The following is a 21,731-nucleotide window of genomic DNA, read 5'->3' on the forward strand; positions in this document are numbered from 1 at the left end:
TCTCTGTGCAAGTCCAGTAACTTTTTAGTAGTAAGAATATTGTTGGAGTCTAATACTACATAATTAATTGTCCTATGAGTTGAGGTGTTTATGTAAACATCCAAATCTAGGGATTAAGAATACACTAAATTCTGATTTAGAATGGAGGACAATATTGAAATGTCAACTATATAAAAGTAAAAAATACAATTTAAAAAAAAACTTGTAAATCTTTCACCAGCAACTGCAAATGGTAACACAATACAGAATTAAACATCCTGACCATTTCAAGATATATTCAAATTTTTGAAACTCTGAATTGTTCTCACATGTTGGTACTGTTCCTTTCTTCTGTGTCAAATCTATAATGTATATTTTACATGTGTTGCTTCTTTTGCATCTCTTACTCTCAATAGAGAGCTCCCTGTAAGTAGGATATAAATCTAGGCATTTCTTTTAGCGGTTCCATATAGTGTTAGCTCTTGCCCTGTGCTGAGGAACACTGCTCCTTTCCAAATGTTTTTGAAAGCACAATGTCCCTTTCGTTTTTCATCCTTTAAAATAAGTTATTCAGGCTTGATCCTAAGCTGTGGCTTCCATTAACTGCTTAGCTTGAATTTGCATTGTGTCTTTTGTTTCATTTTTCTTAGTACTTATCCCCCCTAATATGTGAAAAACTACTTACTCCATGTTTGTTAATACAAACATGCACAAGAAATTTGCAGCAAGCTTGGTTATTGTTTTGTTTATAGCTCCTCTTCCTTCTAAACCAAAAACCTAAAGGTGCCAAAGATACCACTACCTGTCAGTTGTTTCAAAGTTTGCTTTTTAGAAATCGGAATGTGCCTCAGCCAGGTCCTCAGTTTGCAAAGCTAGTTTTGAGGAATGGGAAACTTTTCTTGCTATTTGAGGAAACTTTCATTACAAACAACGAAACTTGTTTTCAGTCAAGTACAGATTGTTTAGTGATATACAATTACTGAAGTGTGAAAGGATCCTTCTACAAAATCTCCTAAATTCAGCAATACAGTTTAAATGTTCTTTATATATCCGTTAGCAGACTGAAGGCACAAGAAAATTAAAATTAGTTGTGTATCTGAAACAAGCATCAGAAGACTGAGTTTAAATAAAAATTTGAATGAAGAAAGCTTCGGGGTTTTTTGCTATACAAGCAGGAGGCTGTAAGAGATGAGATGTTATGGAAACAGACACAAAGATTGGAGATTTTCAATTTGGACAAGAGCTGACTGAGAATGTCTTCTTTCTGTTGTGTGGAAATCAGTCCTATGATGGTAGCACAATTAAATATTCTGCCTGTGTTCATTTAGCTACAGATTGGCCCTTTTGGGACGCAGCTCAAATGCAGGAATAAAACTGAAACTACTTCTCAGACTTTTGAAGACTTTTTCTTTCTGCACCCAAGAGAATGAAAGGAAAAAAGTTAAGCATGGATCAATGAACTAGTTTTTCGATTATTTTACAAAACAATACAGATTGCTGGGAATGAATGATCTAATGATATTTCACTTCTTAAAAATTTAATGAAAGAGATTATTCTCTGAAGTAACCTGCTGTGCCTGTTTCACAGTGACAATATACAATAGTCCCTTAAGCTATTTCTGACATCATGAGTCTAACATGGTTTAGGATGTTTGATGGAAAATTAGGTGTAGGAGAGATGCTGGTTAGAGTACCCAATAATCTGCAGGATACTACACTACACTGAGAGTCTGGGCAGAGCGGATTTTTATCTTACCAGCTGTCACAAATATTAAAGCAAAATAAACAAATGGACTGTGTGACAATCTGATATACTACTATGTCACTTCACAGTAGTTCAAAGCTGCTTCTGAGATTTTTGTAGGTTTGATAAAGTTAAGGTACATGTTGCTATTTATGATGTGTTGGATGTAGAACTGAAAGCTTTATGTTGTGTTGGGGCATATTGTCAGCAACACTGCAAACAATGGCCAGAGAGCAAGGTATGTAGGAGGCTGCTTGCTTGTTAAGTCTTCAGCTTCATGTTTTTAAGATTCAAAGGAGATTTGTGGCACTAGCTTACCGTAGCTGTCAATATACAATGGATTTTTGGCTTATTTTTAATGTGGGTTAATATTTAGTGTGCTTTGAGAAACTAATATTCTCTAATACTTCTGAAGGTTGCTTAGTTCTAATATAGAAAGTGCTACAGTGCTCAGAAGTGACTTCTGATTTTGGGTGCATCACTCTTTTGGATGAGAATCTAAGAATCAGGAACTCAAAGTGATAACCCTGTGCTTTCATTAGATTGCTGTGTCATGTAGCTCCTTCATAAATTGTGTCATCTTCGTTATAAAATTAGTTCAGATTTTTGGTCCCGTTTAATGGGGAAACTCTTCCAGCTTCTCTGTCACGGTGTTTAGGAAACTTTGTTTGAATTTGAGTTGAATATTTGGCTAATTATGTCCATTTGTTTTCATTCCAATGTTCTTTTACCCTGACAGCTTTCTCTCTCAGTAATATTTAAACTCCTGTTGTATTTTTGCTCTGCAAGAAACTTCAGGAATCTTGCAGTGTAAAAGAATTTGGAGGGCTGATGTAAACCATCTTCAAGCATCTAAATCATTAATTATTTTTGATTTTTCCCTGCCTTTATACCTGTCACTCTTGTCTCCATTTGGTGTATACAGGATGCAAATTTTAGTGGTATAGGATTATACCAGTGATGTAGTCTTTAAATACGAAGTGTTCAGTACTCCTTAGGATCTGTATTCCCTTTCTCTTTCTAGATACCCTGCACAGCTTCGTGCTTGACGATACAGAAGACTAAATATAGTATTTCTCTGCGTATGTGGGCACTAGATTTGCAAAGACCATCCCTGAGGGTTGGACTTTCTAAATAGTCAAACTAGATATTGCAATATAATTCTGAAGGGATATTCAGCTCAGTGGTAAAATTCCTTATTTTACTTTTGAGGGAGCACTAAATTTTCTGACTAAGATGACGTCCATGTCATCATCACAGATTGCTGTTTGTTCAGTTCCTTTTATTTGGATGAATCTCAGAAAAATATGTATTATGCATGAACTCTGCAGATGCATTATGAAATCATAAGCCATCCAAACGTTGGAGCTGTTTTGTGTTACACAAATGGCAGTAAATCTGCAGAGTTACCAAACACTAAACTACTTCTGTACACAAGGACTAAGGCAATACGAGCATTCAGCAAGTTCTTTGTTTTCGTCATTACTGCAAAGACAAAAAGAAAGAAACAAAGCTGTCAACGAAGAAGAGTTTGCTAAACGAAGAGCAAAGATTGTCTCTGCAGCCTGTTTGAGATTGTTGCATAGGCAGCTGAGGAGACACAGCAAGATCTTCAACAAGAACTGTGCTACTGTTGTGTTGAATTTCATAAGCGTAACAGGCATGAGCCAGAATAAATTTAGAGAACTGTTATGCTAGCATTAACAATTGCGTAAGTATATATACTGTTTCTGAAAATGCTGTGACAGACGCTCAGGGATCCTATATCACTTTAAGCATCTTTAAATATTTCCCTATATGTAGAATATATATATCTTGTAGACTTTCTTCCTCTTTTATGTCTCTTTCCTCTCCTGCCGCACACAATATACTTGCCTGCAGAACATTAAACTTAAAGTGTGATTTTATGACTAAAGATTCATCAAGTCATTAGAGTGAATTATGGTTTTGTAATGTTCTTGTCTTTTTTTCATATTAGGAGAATAACAATCTTGCCTATTGTTTATTTCTGTAAAAAAGCAGTGGACCTAAGTCAAGTACATGCCTTTATTAAAATAATTTAGTTAGTTGAAGTGATGGTAATACAATTGCAGGATTGCAAAAGGAACTAAAATCACACAATTCATTTAAAAGCAATGAAAATGTTTCTTTGTTCTTAATCAAAATTTTTATGTTAGAAAGTAAAATTCTGGATTTAAAAGCTAACATATATGAATGATTAAATATTATTCTTGTTTATAAACTCCAACTAAGATTAAGAAATTTAGATAGTCTACTCATTTGCCTTTAGATAAAATTTTAGGTGCTCATGTCCTGAAACAAACAAAAAAAACGAACCAAAAAACTCCAACCCAGTAATAAAGTGTCCTCAGTGGCCTTAAAAACATAAGGCAATTGAATGGGTATTAATGCTCTGTGCTATAAGCAATACTTTGTATTAAATACTTATATTTTGCTTTCAATAAATGAGAATTTACTTGCTAAATTCAGAGACATTGTTGCTTCATTATTGAAAAATTTCTCTCCCAAGTTTTGATAGAGGAAAGAAAAACAATCTGCTGTACATTCAATGGCTAGGTTACAGTACTTCCTACCATGCGGTAGTGTATCAACTTTGTCATGATTAGAAGAGACTAAGCTATAATGAGAATGTAACATCTGCATTCTACCAAAAAATGCATTCTTCATGGATTTGAGAAGTTTACTCACGTTACCCAGTTTGCTCTTTATGGATAAAAATATGTCAGCTGAACTGTTTTGAATTGTGCAGCTCTAACCAGTTGTATATACATAGAAATCAGCTGTTCTTTTAACATAAGCCGAGAAACAGTTGGCAACTATTGTAAGGCATTACCAGATCTGGCTGGCTGGAAATCCCTTTTACGTTAATGTAATATGGTCTCACCTAAAGGCATACAAACTTTTGAAGCGTATTTAGACATGTTTAGGCACAGTGCCAATTTTTTTGTAGCAGGTTACTGGGAGGTTTCTACAGTAGAGAAACAGGCTACATTTTTATGAAATAAGAGACTAAGCAGATGCATTGAAGTGATAAGGGTTTTGCACAAGGAACGAAAAATATTTTACTATCTGGAGAGGGAGTAGGTGCTTTGGCGGAAAAAAAGAGATCAATTACATCCTGTTTGCAGTTTGACTATGATTTTTAGTACTTAATCCTGCTGCTACTTGAAATTTTTAACTATAAACTTAATAATAAGGAATAAGTTTATTAATAGTTAGCACATTATTATCCATTATTTGATAGAAAAAGGAACCATTGGGTTCTTAGATTTGTAAAGTGTACGTGTAAAAGAAATAGTATGTACTTACTCTAAAGAAACTGTAATTGAATCAGTTGTTGTACTTTCTAATTGTGTTTACTTAAAAATAACGTAATATTCTGAAATTCCTAACTATAAGGGACCACAACGTTTTTGTGGGGTAAGAAAAAAAAAGGGCAGGGGAGGTGTTCAGCTTTAGGAATGGGAATGCAAAATTGGAGGAGTTATCCAAGTGGTTAAAAAATAATTAAGAAAAGAATGGATGTTTGCAAGCTGATTGATGGTGAGCAGTTATTCTGTTTCACTACCAATGTGATTTCATAATAATAATTTAAAAAATATATTTTTCAGAAAAAACATGTGCTTGTTGCTTTTAATAATTGTGTATTGATTACAACTAAAAAACAGGAAATCATTCTTTTCTAAAGTTCAGTTCCATTCTAAAGTAATATTTTGCCTGTTCCTGGAGTTAAGCATCTTCTTTTTCTCAAAGGAAGTAAGAGACTCACAAATTGTGAGTTCTACGTGTGGATGGATTCGTCAGTAAAGAGAAGCTCGGCTAAAGGTGGAGAAATACGGAAGTAATGGATAAGGTGCTTTGGGAGTTAAGGAAGGTCCCTTATTATTACATTAGAAAACATGTTTTTCTAAAGCTGAATGGATAAAATATAGTATAACCTTTAAGCAGCATTGTAATATATTCCCCTCAATGTGACAATAGCATGACAATTAACAGATGGAGGGAAGGCATTTACTGAGATTAGCAACACAACTGTCGTTGACTCACACTAACTTTATAAAGGGAGCTGATATGTCAGGATGTGGGTTTTTTAATTGAAGCCGAAGTGCTGATATGTTCACATAAGAAGTAATAATCCTTTGGAAAGCCTTGCCCAAAAATGTGGGTGCAAACATTTTACGTGGGTTTTAGGAAAGATGGGACAAGCCTGTGAATGGAGGTCTGTTGAGGATTATTAGGCAGTTAAACCCACAAAAGGCTCAAGAAATGCAGTTGGGAGTCTGGGAGGGTGTCTAATGGGGGTGCACATACACTGCTACCTCTAAAGTCATCAGTTTCAGACTGTTAACAGTGAAACAGAAGAAATCTGAAAATTAGATGGGTTTTTTAGCTGGAAAGCTAATTATCTTTTAAAGGAAGCTTTGCCTACTCATATCCGCTACCTTTCTCATTCCAGATCTTTGTTCCGTAATTGCTGGTGTTACATCCGTTTTGTGACTTTCTTGAGAATTTCTCAGGTTTTGTGTTTTGTGGTAGATGTAAACTGAAGGGCCGGCTGTGTCTATTGCTTTAACGCTAAGCAAAGATTATAATGACACAGAGTGTATTTCCAAGTTCGTTTTGTCAGTTAAACAGACATGCATGCAAGGGTTCTTTCCATACTGTAGACATATTCGTTAAAAATGACTTAATGGTTTATGACTTCTGAAGGTCAGACACCCTGTTGCAAGAGGCAGCTTCAGGGACCTTTGACAGCAATCCCAAGTGTTTGAAATACTTACCTGCAAACAGATGAAGGGAGAAGAGAAAGTCCGAAGAGGGGTTACTGACTGAAATCGATGGAATATAAATGATGTTGAAGTTATGGATAGCAGAGCATGACAAAAGGTGGTGCTTTCTGGAGTGTTGAGGAGCTTTCAAGTTTGAGAAGTAAGTTTTTAAAGGAATAGGACTGTGGGTGTGGGATCTCCTTGGATTAGGAGGAGGGTCTAGCATTGAATATGCCTGTGTTTTCCATATCCTTTGATTTTGTGATATGGCAAACAGAAAATAGCTTCTTTCTGCAAGGTTGTATCTCTGACTTCCACGGCAATACGAGATATTTCTATGGCATGCTGTAAAGTCCCTTGTGAAGTCATTTGTAACAGAGGAAAAAACTGCATTTTGTAACTTAGATTTCTGTAATCATAATTTTTTCTCCACTTAATTTATTGTTCTGTCTTCTGCCAGTTCTTCTTCTTGGGCAAAACGAAATACAAGTATATGTTTTAAAAATAATACCACTTGTTTTCTCATGGCTGCATAAAATACCTGTGTCACAACTGCCACAAAAGTAGTTTCGGACAAAAGGTTTGCATATTGAGAAAATTCATATTGTCAGTCAGCTCGCTGTACAGACATGTCACCTACTTGTGTTAAGACTGGCATTCTGATTCCATGCTAATAGACCCATTGTTATTAATACATGCTGCCTGGTTCTGACCTGCTTTGTTTAGAATGCATGTTGGTTTTTAATGTGCATGACATTTAAGGGTTATGGATTAAAAAATTAAATTTTCCAAAATAAAAAATATCTCATACATTTTTAATAGGGTTTACAAAAGAGCTACTCTACATTTTCCCTCTAGCAAGATGGTACAGTATTGAATTAAGTGTCAGTGCTTCTGTGGCCATGTAAGATTTAATATTCTGGGCAAAGGTATTAATTGTCTTTTGGAATGGACAGATGGATTTGCCTAAAACCTGCTTGTTAATTAATTGGATTTCAGACTTTTAATTCTTTGATAGAAACATTTTTATATTGTAGGCATGTCTTTTTTTTTTAAGAAGTATATGTAGAGGACTGCAAGAAAACATTACTTTGTGTGACTTACATATTTTCTATTGGAGTGTGAAAGTAGAGCCTAGGTAGTGTAGAAGTTCAAATCATCCCTCATGCAAAACATGTCCAAGCTTGGATTGAAAAATAAATAAAAATATCTCAAGAGTCAAGCTGTTACTGCTCTTCACTGCAACATGAGGGAACTGAATTTACCACTCATTTATACAAATCTGCACTTTACTCCTATAATAAAAAAATAAAAATTGCTGCTACGAAGTTATGTATGAGGCAAGTTACCACTCTTACAGTCTCCCAGGCTTTTTCAGAAGTGACACTGTTAAAACTTCAGCTTTTAGTATTGAGGATCAAGAGGAAAATGAAGTCAGCAGCAGTGTTTGCAAGCCATTTCATCTTTCAGCGAAGGGATAATGGAATATTGAAACTGTGGCTAGGTAAACGTATCAAGAAAGCATTAGGCTGTGTAGCCGATCTAATCTCATGCTGTGCTGTAGATGATGCACAAACCTGCGAACAGAGGTAGTATATATTTGGCAAATTCTCAGGGATGCTGAAAAGCTCACTATATATATTTTTATGGACTTTAATTTACTGCTGTAGCTCTTTTAATCTACACTGATGTAGGATTAATTCAATGCGTACATTGAAAGCTCTTACTTTTTCCCTGTTCCATTCCTCCCTTTCGTCCACTGAATTATGTCTTAACCATAATAAAATTATTTTGTGCTAAGCCATTTACATAAAGTGCTCATGAGCACGTTTCATTGTTGATAAAAAGAAAAATCTCTAAAATCAGTTTACTTACTTCAGGTTCCTTTTTCCTCCCTGTTATTCAAAACAGCTTGAATTAAAAAAAAAAAAGTTTTAAAGGACAGAATACAAGATTTTAAATAATTAATGCTGCATATATGCATCTAATATTTACCCACAGGTTTTAGGACAAGTTTTTTCCTTTGCTATTAAATTTTCTACATTACGGTAGTGTGGAAGGAACCATTTCTGATGTATCATGAATAGGGTTCCTGATAGGGGACCAAAAAAGAAAGAAATTAAAAATCCCAAATAATAATATGGTCAATGCAGTTCACTGAAAAGCACTTAAAAAAAAGCCCAAATAATAAAGCATTCACTGCAGTTAACTGAAAAGTAACTATACCAACAAAAATATTGGGCGTACTTTGAGACTTTAACATCAAGTGAGGGAGAGATCTATAGATTCTTAAAATTTGTTTACTTAGTTGAAGGCATTAAATAAATTTGTTGCACTGATGGAGCAGAAAGTTTTTATTGCTGCAAAACATAACATCTAAATTTAACTTTTTTGAAAATATTTTTTTTTTTTTTCCGTAATTTGTCTGCGGTACTAGTGAACCACTCTGGTCAAATCCTTATTCCGTAGGAATATGCTGAATGTGGGTATTTTGGTATTATTTTTTTTTTTAATACAGGGGCTTTGTGTTCGTCTGTGACCACAGTACATTAAAATCCCTTTTTAGCAGTAGAAAAAATCTGCCAGTGGTATCTGCCATTGTCAGTCCCTTGCAATAAGGAAAGCAATAAGCTTTTCTTGCTGTAAGGAAGGTCTCTGTTCCCCCTTTCTGGTATTACACATTGTTATTTTGCAGTTCTGTTGTTCGTAATGCATAACAAGACTACCCTTCTCTTCATGCCCTGTTTTTCAAACACAGGTGTGGAAGAACAGTGTTTCCGTACTAAGACTCTGTGTTGGCTACCTCTTTGGATGAGAGAGTAGTTTAAGGGTTCAGACCAATAAAACATGCGAACTTCAATTGCTTTTTTTCTGCATGCTGTGCGTTATGACTGAGACCCCCTGCCTCACTTCACACAGCTGCCAACGTAGTAGTTTAGAAATACGGGGACAGGCTGTTATCGGAGCCCAGGTATCACCTAATTGGGAATTACAGGGATGGTAAAAAGGACTGTCTTTTCCTCCTAGAACACAGAGTGATAGCAGGGCTGAAGAGCAGCCGCCGTTGCAGGCTCTTCATCCTGAGGTTGATCTTTTCCAAGGTCTATGCTGATTTCTGGATTGTTCTCAGTGAACTAATTACTTTCTTTGTAATGCTCAGTCACAGTATATCTCTCACATTTTCTAGGCTATGAAACCATTGCATATTTAAACCACTGTGGTCAGGATTGTGACAAAGCTGTATTTTGTTTTTAAGTTCTTGCATTGTTCTGCACTTTCAACTGGAGTCATTCAACTGGAGAGAATTCAGGAGCTTTTTCTGTTCAGCAACTAGAAGCAGTGGGATGCTGGGATTTTATGCAGTAACCAATGTAAATTTTCTTAAAATTTTATGAATTTGTGTAGGTTTTGAATGTGGATCTCTGTCAATGCTTAATGTCTTGGTTTCTGTAAACACAGTGTTAGCAAAATGCATTATGCAGGAAAATGCAACTACTAAGGAGGTGATGCCATGCTGCATTAAACAGAAGTGTAGAAAATGAAGTATTTTCTAGTAACCATTATTGTCATCTGAATAACGCCCTGTGAGATTCCTTGTGGTATGGCTTCACAGTAGTGAAATATTCCAGGGAGCTTTTGGGTAGGAGGTTTCAGCAAGGTAATTTACAGCCACGTTTTGATATTTATCTTAACCTCTTCAGTCTCTTGTTTTCTTGGAAATATTGCCCCATACTGGCCTGTAAATAGCATTTTCAGTTCAATTCACAGCCAGTCAGTACCTTGAGAAGAAATTAAGCCTAATGCCATGGTTTCGCAATTAATTTTATGCCATGGAGTCTAGGCATGATTTCACAGTCATTAATACTGTATCTCTTCACTAGTGGATTGCTCACAGAAGACTTGTAATGTTGGGTACGTGATTGCCATTCTGTCACATTATCTAGAATATATGCAACTAATACAGAGTTTATGCCAGCCTTGCATTTTTATGCGGTCTTTTTTCTGAGAGAATGGGCTGTGCAACCACTGATGCAAAATTAACCTATTGACTTTCTATTACACACATTTTAACAGTTGAAGTGAATCTAGCACCTTGTATTATCTGACCATAGCATTTTGATTGTACACTAAGAGCCCTTTGGTTAGGTGATGCTCTGAATGGTAGTGTCTAGAGGCATAACAGACTAATGGCAGCAATTTTTTATCCAAGAGCTCCAGACCCTTTGGATATTCAGTCCTGTCTGGGTCTTTATGGATGTTTTATACTCTTTTTAAAGTTTCAGAGCTATTGGAGATTGTGCTGGAATACTTTGGTATTGTTTAAGAATCATTAATCAGACTCCAGTTGCAGCACTTTTAAACTGGTGGTGATAGACTGGCAAGAGGTCAGCAAAGTCTTTGGATTCCAAGACAGACCATTCAACAGCCTTGTCACTTGTGAATTTTACTGGCCTACTACCAAGTTATCTAGATCATCTTTCTGGCTACTGTCACTGCTGATCAGCTAGTGTCTATTGAAATTACTTGTGCATCCAGTTTCATGTCTCCGAAGAGTGAAGAACAGTGGTCATCTAAAAGGTGTGATTGCCAGCTGCTAGGGATTTCATTGGGATCAACTCCCTGTGAAAAATATTCAGAGAAATTGAATCCTCATGGATGGATTGAAATTGTATTCCTTATCAACTCTTCATCTAAGGGATCATTATTATTTATTACAAAATACTATTTGTTATGAGGTAGGCTGTCTAAACAGATTAGATCTGTAATCTTTAACAAGATAAACTAAAATAACCTGTCATAGAGGTAAGAATGTTGTGGGGAACAGTATGCATGTTGAAAACCTTCTCATGACGAAAAGGAGGAGAAAAGTTGCATTACATTAAACTTGTTTTCCTTTCCATAGTAGCATATAAAGACTATTTTGAGAGAAAATATTTTAAACCATTTCCTTTCTTTATTATTCTTTTAAATTTAAAACCTTTGGTGGTCAGCAAGTATATTCTTAGCTTTCTCTCCATATGTAAGAGGACTTGTGGAAAAATCTGGAAACATGTTAGGTTATTTGAAAAGTTTCATAACTTCTTAGATTGCAAATCTAAATATCAGTTACTAACCTGTATATTACACTTTTAATCTGTGTTATAGTCAATGTAGACAACACATTAAGCAAATAATAAGCTTTCAGTATTTTTTTTGAAGAAGTGACTTAATATCTTAAACATAGGTTTAAACACCAGTTTTATATAAAATTGTTCATACAGACAAAATAGCATTTGCAAACTGACCTGTAGCACCTTATTTTTCCATTTTTCCCTTTGAAGAACATGTATGTTAAAAAGGTAAAAATCTGAAAGACATTAAACATAGTTTAAATATTAATTCCATGTCTATATGAACAGATTACACTGTATAATATCACTTTTTATTCCTTGCTTTACCATTTTAGTTTTTCATCATGCAGTGCTGGCTTCAAAGAGAAAAATGTAATTAATTTCGAGCTAAACGGATTCGTTTTGAGAGAAAAATATAAAAAGCATCTTAATTTTGATACTCACTGAAACTATTGCAGCTGGCCTGAGTACTACATTGTACTACAGCCATCTGTAGGAGAATCCAAATCTAGTACTGTATTCCTTCACATTGCTCACTTTTTTAATGCAACCTGTATGAACTGTAAATCAATAGCACACAGACTCGAAGAAAAGAAAAAGGGATTTGATACCCTCTTTCAAATTGCTTATGTTAGCCAAAAGCTGGGTTTTTTCTTCCCTAAGAGGATATTACCTATATACTTATATTCATGTTTTGGCTTTGAAGGAATCTGTGGGTGAGTGATTTGGTTTCATCTTCACTGTATGTGAAAACACTTACACAGCACTTGTAGTACTTTCTGTCTTTAGCACTCTGTCCAGTTTTCCTTGTAAGCAGTAAGAATTCACACCACACCACTGCATTGAGCTTTAAATAACTTTACAGTAACAAAGCAAGATCACTGAAACTACATTGTCTAAAATCCAAAATAGATAAGTTCTGCATCATTGTGTAAGAAAGGCAGCTATTGCTTTTGCAGAGGAGAAAAGCCGTTTCCATCAGAGGTGACATGATAAGGGAATGACTGAGACAAAGAGGCTCCAGCAAAGGCTTGTAGAACATCTCTTATCACACAGACAAAAGGACAAACTGATTCCTACTGCATTACTGTCTGGAAGGGTGGTCAAACATTTAACCAGGGCTAATGACACTGAGCAATTTTACCAAAAAGGAAAGAAAGAAACTAGTCAGATAATCCCTTTAGGTGCAGCATAAAGAGAAGTAGAGGCAGGGCATCCGGGAAGAATTTTAGGCGCCTCAGACAGACTGTGAACCCTGGAGTACCTAACCAATGGGAAACAGGGAAGGGAAAAATTCATCTGGGATTAGGGAATAAAAAGGCGTGTTTCAAGAACTGGAAGTGTGCCTACTTGCTAGGTCACCAGCTCTTGAAAGAACGTGAATAAAAACGTGCTTCACAGGGGCTTCTGCCTGAGCCTATTTCATTCGGACCAGAACTTATTTCTCACAATTAGAACGTGTAACCTTCAGCAATAAACTGAGAAAGAAAAGTTGGTGGTGGATTGCTTCATAATAAGTGGTTGTTTCCACATTCCTCTTAATTTTGCAGTCATAATCAGAAAAGACTACCCAGTCTTTTTTAAAAAAATCCTTGTAAAAAGGGAAAGCTTTTTTGTCTAATTTGAGAAACTTTGCTTTTAAAAACCTCTTCCAGTTTTGCACAGTGCTATGTTGCCTGAGAAATATTGGTGTTTGCTTGTGTCAGGGTGGCGATGCCTTTTTCACCACAGTCTTGACGTCGGCGTGTCCTTGATCCAAACGGATAGCCCAGGTTCAGGGCCTTGCTGAGTTGCTTCTAGAAAGGAAGAGATACTGGCTGGGAGTCCGGCATATTATATCAAAATAAATTTTGATTTTTGCAGCAAAAGCTGTACCTCTGTTCTGTTTCTTATAATACAGTAAAAATAGTACGTGACTTCCTAATTAAAAAAAAAAAAAAAAGGGAAGAAAGAAAATATACATTACTTTACAAACAATCTTACTCCCTAAGAGCTCTGTCTTTGATCCTGCTGGGGACTAGACTACTAGTTAACATCCCTCACTCCTGTATGGCTTTCCAGTCTCTTTCAGCAGCTGAGACTTGTGTGCAAGCAAGCACCCAGTTGGAGATCAGAGATACGCTTGCTGACAGCCACTAACACCCGTTTAGCACAGAAAAAAAACCCCGACTATTTTATCTTTGCTTGCCTCCTAACAAAATACCGATTGGTGATACTCTCAGTGACCCGTCCCAAACAAAAGAACTAATTTACAGATTATCTAATGTTGACATTTTGTAAACGTTTAAGCAGATTTTTTTGAAAGGGTGTTTTCACATCGCTTACATTGATTTTACGTGGATCTGAGCTTCCTTAGATCCGTCCTCTAGCTGCTGGCATCGTTTATCCAGCCTCTTTTCTTGTGCTTTGGTAGAAACAATAGATGCTTTCAGGTTGTCTGGTGGTGAAGAAAGGCCTTTCACGGTAAAACAGTACAGTGTTGCAGTATCTTATTGAACAGGTAGGCTCAGAAGTTAATGCTGCAAGAAGATGCCAGCTTCCTCCATTCGTCTAAAGCCGTCTTAAAGTGTCACTTATCTGCATGACTACACCATATGGAATTCCTGTTGGAGCAGTTGCTCTAGGTGTGGATGCAGAGGACAATAGCCCGAGTTTCTTCCCCCGATACAGGAGGTTATCTGTGGCTTTTAGTTGAGACCAAAGGGCTGGCTTCCTGAGCAGTTTGGATCACAATTTGAGCTTTCTCTAAGTCCAGCTTTCTTCAGACCAGTGTTAGAAGTGTACCTGATTTGAACATAAAGGATTTGCAACTGCATGTTAATCATGTCAGCTACAAGCAAGCTGTGCGAGAAGCGCTCTAAACCATTCTGTGCATCTTGTTGAGCTGCTTTCCTTGCTACAGGAGGTTTTGACCATTGTATATCTACAAACAAATCTGTCTGAGTCTGCCTTCGATGCTGTAGGGCTGAGCTTCACTATCCTAAGATACTTACCCAAGTTGCAGCGTTTGCTGTTTGAGTCCATAATCGAAGTTTTCAGATGCCAATGCTAGGCTAGTGTTGCACCTAATTTTTACACTCAGTTCTGTTAGCTTCCTAGAGTTGGATTATTTTCTGAGTACAATAATGGAAATATTTCATAACCATACCTACATGACATCTTTTTCATGTGTAGTTTGTAAAAAATGAATTTTCCTATGGTCAAATTCGCTGAACATGTGAGGTCAGAAAAGCTTAAAAGCATTTCTGCAGCCGGTGTGCTTCTTACTGCTGGGCTCTCTGTTTCTTCAGCAGTAGTTCTGTATGAGTATAAGCATAAGAAGAAAGTGAATGCCTTATCATTCAAGGTGAATGTAAGACTGTTGTGTCAGTGTTGATCTGAGATATCTTTATCATAGAAGTGTGAACTCACTGGTCTTCGTGCTGTGTGAAGACTTACGTGATAGTCCTGGTGGAAATAAATGAAACCACTGAGTTGTAACTCCTTGTTTTTCCTTGCAGTGTTCATGAACTTAATTATTATTTTTTTTAATATCATATTTTCTGTGCCAAATAAGGTGTACCAAAATGTGAAAGATCAAAGAATTTAATTTCTTCTCAGGGATAAAATTATTTAGTCATCAAAGTAGAGCTCTGACTAAAGAAGAAAGTTGTATTCTGATAGTTACAGAATGTACACTGTATAAGCAATATGCAACAATTAGGGTGTACATACTTTCCCAGAGACTCTTTCTCCATACTTGATACATTGAAATTTAATAGGAAGAAGGGGTATATTTATTTTAAACTTCCAGTGAGGTTGCTTACTCGGGGAGCTTTCTACAGTATTAAGAGTACATTATAATTTGCAGAATTATACGAGAGATGAAATAGGAAAGTTGTCATTATTAGGACCTGTGTTCTTTAGATTAATCAGTGATATTCTTAGTGATTGTGTGGTGGCCTATTAATGAATCAAACCAACCATTTTCAAACACGTCTTTTCCTGGATACTGTATTTGGGAATTATACCTACACATTTTCCTATTGAATCCTGAAATTACAATGGCACATTTGTGCAGATGGATGCTTTATGCTGTTAGCAGCTGATCCCGTGTGGAGACTGCTGAGGAATCAACAACGAACTTGTGCTGTGTGTAGTCATCTTCAAAGAAGGGAACGGCAAGTGAAGGTATATACAAAATACTGAACAGGCATAGAAGGAAGCCAGCCTTTCAATAGATCTTCTATGAGCCATTTTCTGTAGAACATCCAGGGACGTATCAGTACAAAAGACCTACTTTTATATATTTCTTGTGGTAGACATGCACTGATACACAGTTACCAGCTATTTCCCCAAAAAGCATATTTGTTCACTGTGATATTTTCATAAAAGTGTATTTAACATAATCTTTGCTACAACTCTAGATTTCTGTTTTTGAGAGGTTTTCCGTGCAAAAGTATCATTAAAAGACCAACCAACCGAATGGTGTTATTTATAGAAACTCCTAGGACATTCAAGGCAAAGGAACCCTCTGTCTGAATACAGCTGTTGGAAAAAAAATGCTTTGCTATCTCCCTTGTCTTTAGCAAGATGGTATTTACTTTGATTAGATGTATTGAGGTGAAAACTGTAGGTTTTTTTTTTCCAGGTAATTGTCTCAGTTTTAAAAGCATTTTTCTCCCCTACTGTGAAGAAAGGAGCCTGTCTGCCTTTAGTGCTCTGTGATCTTCCCAGCCTCTGTGGTCCAGCCAGTAATGGATATTTTCATGAGGGTAGAAGGGAACAGGAATGGAAATGGAAATGACTGACAGTTCGTGTTGCTGTTGGGAAGTATGTCAGGTCTTCTGCAGGTCTACAAATGCCTGTGGAGTCTATTGGCTCACTACTGGGGCAATTAATTTATTCTAGGCACTTTCCATGAAAACATACTTAGATGATCCTGTTATCTGCTGGAGTAAAGTTGTCAGTATCTCCAAACCGTCAACTTCCAGCAACATGTTGATTGAATCTCAGGAATCAACACAGCTTTAGGTATGAGCTTACAAATACATTGCAAAAGGAGGGAAAGATGTCCTTAGTATGCTGCTGATTTTGATCTCCCTAAATGCCACAGGGAATTTGAAATTCTTAAGCTTATATGAAAAAGAAATGCAACTTTGAAAGGTAAAATGCAGTATAGGTACAAACTAAATGTTAACATCGATCAGGAAAAGAGGGGGTTAGTATGAAAAACGTTCTGGTTTTTAACAGTTGAGGCTTAAAAATGCATGCAGTTCAGTCGTAAGGCATGATTATTTTTTTTTCCCTACAAAAATAATTATTTGGTACTGCAAATGGAAATAAGCTTGGAAGAAGAATGAAGTTTGAAGGTCACATTTTCTGATGATGTGAAAGAAGTGTAATTAGGAATATATAAGTTGGTATTTAACTCCCTGTGTTCTGCTGAATCCCTGAGCGGAATTACATCCACCTACAGCTGTAAGAATATAAAGAAGTCATAATTGCTGTCTCTTAATGTGCGGAGAGTTAAGGAACAGGTGTGCTTTTAAGTGATGCTGGTCTGTTTTAACGCATCTGCATTTCTTACCATGCTACAATTCATCTTTCTGACCAAGCAGCTGAAAATTGCTGATAAATTGTGTGAGATGCAGCTTCCCATCTGTAAGTGCCTAAGCGAATGCACAGTTCTCCAGGGTCCAAGGAAATTTAAAGGAATTCTGAATTGATGTCGCACAGAAACTGATAGGTCCAGAGGGAAATGTAGACTACTAAGAATCATCTAGGGTCTGTTTAGGAGTGCATCTGAATTTGGCCATAAACTGATTAGTTTAATTATCCATATCCTCCCATTATATCTGAGATTTTAAGGATATCTTAATAGCAATAAATTGGAGAATGGAAAGCGAATGTGAAAATATTCTTCTCTTAAAACCTAATTGAGATGTGGCTCAAGACAGCATTACAGGTTATATTAGAATATGGAGACTGGGTTATGTGTTGCTTCAGCTAGTTACTATTAACAAACCTCACTGAATATACTGTAATTTTTTACATGTGCTCAGTCATAGAACATTATCATTATCAGTAGACTTTCAGATATACAAACCAACCTGTCCCTCCATCTGTTTGCTTCAGAATACTTGGCATTTATTTTGCAATGTCGTAAAAGTAGTTGCAGCTTTGCAGTTGAGAACTATTACAGCAATATCAATTTTTCATATTCAAGTTAGCTTTAAAACCAGAAGTTTACCTTTTATTTATAACTCCTAGTGCCTTGCTCTGTGCTTATGCATGGGGTGGGGGAGTTAAATATGTGGAATACAGCTGGGCAATAAATAAGGTTGCAAAACTCAGTGATTAGTAATAAAGCCTTTTGTGGTAGTACATTAAAATAGAAGTATCTAGAGCACTGGATTAAAAATAATAATAACAATAATAAATATTAACAACTATCAAATCCTTTGATAATAACCAGGAATTTGCCTCTGCTTTCTGAAGTATTTTAAGGAGACATTTTTTGCATGGTTTCCACAGAAACATTTTGCAGCAAGAAGGTATTAATGTTTAAAATAAATTGTTAGCTGAGGCAATGGGGAAATTGGAGGCTCTTTTATGTCTTGTGTAGTTGAATCTTCATCATTTTATGCTGATGATCATGTTCAGCTAAATATTTGCCTGATTGCTGGTGGTTGTAACCTAAGTGTATATTGAATGATTGTAGCTATTTTGTAGAATTAGCCATACATTCGGAAAGGCTGTTTTGGATAGGGTAGCAGGAAGTTCTTATCTTCATTTTCCTTTCACTTCTCTCACCTCTTCCCCACCCTCTTCCACCTCCCAAAGGAATTTTGGTTTTGAACAGCTGTTTTAGAGAATAGTGAAGATATTATGTTTTTTTTAAAATGATACCAGACAATAAATGATAAGATAGCTTAGGGGAGAAAACAACCCTAATCAGTTAAACTTATTAGAATTTCACAGTTCTCAGGAGGCTGTAAATTGTAAAGTGATACAGTGCTGGGGTGAGAGGAGAGGTGTAATGAAATCAGATTCCATTTAGATCTAGAAAGGCAAAATGGCACTAAAATTTAATTTTATCACTTAAGAATACATTCAGTAGTGATATGTGTCCAAATATGTTAAACCGTACGTTTCAGAAAACTTATTACCTTATTCCCTGCAATGGATTCTGAGTGATGTAAAGATTTGTCTTGGGCGACACCTGCAATTCATGCAGACTTTTCCAGTAGTAAATGCAATGCTCTGTCATGTTTAACAGCAGATGAGCACATTGAACTTAACAGCAATTTTATTTAGCTGAAGGTGATGCACATCCCCTCTTCAGCTCATTGAACGGATCACTCCGGCGCTGTCCCTGCCACTCTTAATGGGTATTGAATCAGACAAAAATGTTACCACATTTTCAAAGCTGCCCAAAGAATGAATGTCTGCTGGTTTTTTGTCTTCGTAAGAGTAATATCTCCAACTATGTTTTTCTGATGCTATGAAGCTAAAACTCTTAAAAGTAGGAGCTAGGACTTTTACTGCCACAGCAACAAAGTGTGGGATGTAATTAGAAAAAGTATTAGTGTGACTGAGTATAACAGTGGGGATAAATTCAGTTTAGTTCTCTGGTTACTCTGTTTAGTTTTCTTTCACGTGACGATGATAACAGCAAAGAGAAAATGAGATGCCAGAAATGAGGGAAAGAGTAGAGTGAAGGTGAGGAATGGGAGGAAATTTATCAGGAAAGAGGAAAAGAGAATGATATACTTGATAGAAGGAAGAAACGAGTTAGACATCCAGCAAATTACTGTTTTCTTATTTATGTTCTGGGAAACACATACTAGGTCAGAGACAACATCTGAAAACCTGTATGAGCAGATAAAAGAAGGCAGCTTAGCTGCCCTTTTCGTAAATAGGCTGAGACTCTATCTGCACACAGTGACATTTAATTAAGTCAGTAAGCTGAAAGCGATTATTTTTTTTTTATCCTATGTTTTAGTTATGGTTGAAAAATTATTGCAGTTTGTAATTTTGTATCCTTATCTGAGCAAAATTCCATAAAATAGATTAGGAGTTGGCCTGTTCTGGGGGTTTTAGCAATATTCTATCTATACAGTCATTTTAATACTATTTTACTGAGAAATTAAAGAACTGGATGGCAACCATGTGACATGTTTTAATTATAGTTGTTTGTGTTTACACAGAATAAAGAAAATAATGAATAATGGATATCTCAGCTAAAAATGAGGGGCCACCAGCCTGATCAGACATAGCTTTCTCTTGTAGGAACCTAGTTACGATACGATGTTTTTGTGGTCTATATAGGAACTCCTGATCACGTAACAGTGATCATTTGGCACCTTCCTCAAGGGACTCATACTAGTGAGAAATTTAATATTGTAAAAATAACATTTTTAACTGGTGCCACACTTGTGCACGTTTTTTTGGGACACTGTTCTCTGCTGAAGTCGTGTAGTAAATGTACCAGGTTTTTACACACAGAAACAATTCTGTTTTAGCAGAGGGTTAAGTGCAGATAAACAACATATTTTGTAAAAGATTTGTTATATCCCCTCTCCCATTGACACTCCCACCCCCAGATCAGAAATGTAGCCTGGCATGGCGTGCTTTCTTTTAGATCTCCACAGACATTTGCCTGCCACAATGCAACATAAATTTTCTCTTAGTTATTAGACTGTGATTATTAAATAATAACGGGAAGAGAGATCTCAGCCTGTTCATAAAGCATAGTGTATTTTTTTTTTAATATAAAAAGAACCCAAATCAAAAGGCACACATTTTTCGTATGCATACCCTATCTTATGACTTGCAGTAATTAACATAGTCAGAGGAAAATATGAGAGACAAGCTTTTCAGTTTCTATTTTGTGTGTGTGTGAGAAGTTGATCTTGCTTGATGATCTGAAGCAGTGCCAGAAGGTGCGCATCTTGAATGAGACTTGGAGCTCAGGGAAGTGAGATCCGGTGGCTGGAGGTGTCACGCACCCGCTGCCCCTCTCTGGAGGCATTGCAAAGCCATCGTATGGGAATCCAGCAGACTCTTCTGCCAGAATCCATGCAAGAGGTGACCCCGACCATTCATCGTGACTGATAAACTTTAAGATATATGGTATCTTCCTTTTATTCTGAACGTCCCGTTTTCAGTTTCTTTTCCTTCCATTCAGACACCAAAATCCGTCTGGAATGGGAAATGCCTAACAAACATCCAGGCTGAAATGGTAGATCCACTTGCTATTAGTGTATCTTTCTTCTTTCCTCTACCCCCTTTCTTTTCTGAAGAAACCACTTGTTTGCTTTCTTTTTGTTTCTTAGCTGTTAGAAAGCCTTTAAAAATGCTTTTACTTCGCTGTCACGGCATTATGCTCTTTGGAAGGAGGATCAGCTGGAGTCATGGCAAAGAGAACTGCTGTCCTGGTAGTTTTATTTTGTATTCACCATACGATTCCCAGAATTGCATTGTTCCTTCCCAGAGGGGGAAGATTGGTCTCTCATGCAAATCACTGGTCCTTTTCTAGGCTTTTGTAGCCTTCCTGAAATTGTTGGAAAGGATCCTTCTTTCTGCAGAGCGGGGAGGAGGAATTGCACCAGACAGGCTGGCCCCAGTCATTTTATCCCTTTCCTGTGTCTTACAGCTCCTTTTGAGGAGCAGGCACCAGGCAGTACCTATCCTGAGTTCCCAGGGCTTCTGCTGCTCTTGTGCATTTGGTGCGCCAAATTCAGCAGCATTATTTGACTCAAATCGAGACGTGCGTCGGTATGAGAGTACACAGCATCTGGCCCACAGCCTGGTCTCTGTGCAAAAGTGTCCTTGCTTATTGAAGCTGAATTGATAAATAAGCATTTTCCTACTGACTTAAGTGGTGCGTGAGGTTGGTACCAGTTTAAACAAAATAAGTGTGTGTAAGTTATTTCAGCTGATAATATTTTGTGAGTGGAGGTGTCCACAGATTCCGTTTTCACAGAACCTTGTTAGTGTTTAGGGAAGTGCAGCTGTTATCCTCAGGAATGCCTCCAAGCCTTGGAAAGTCTAGCAGCAAAACAGAGAATGTGCAGTAATAGTTAGGCATTTATTTTCAAAGAAGTAAAGTGACAAAGCGAA

At 36.6% G+C, this 21,731-nt stretch overlaps 1 protein-coding gene across 1 annotated transcript in view; it reads left to right on the forward strand.

Annotated features, from left to right (window-relative positions):
* Positions 1–21,731, forward strand: part of COMMD10 (COMM domain containing 10) — a 116,673-nt gene that overhangs the window by 88,655 nt on the left and 6,287 nt on the right. The window lies entirely within an intron of this gene.

This window comes from Chroicocephalus ridibundus, chromosome Z (genome assembly GCF_963924245.1).
Source record: "Chroicocephalus ridibundus chromosome Z, bChrRid1.1, whole genome shotgun sequence".
Taxonomy (NCBI): domain Eukaryota; kingdom Metazoa; phylum Chordata; class Aves; order Charadriiformes; family Laridae; genus Chroicocephalus; species Chroicocephalus ridibundus.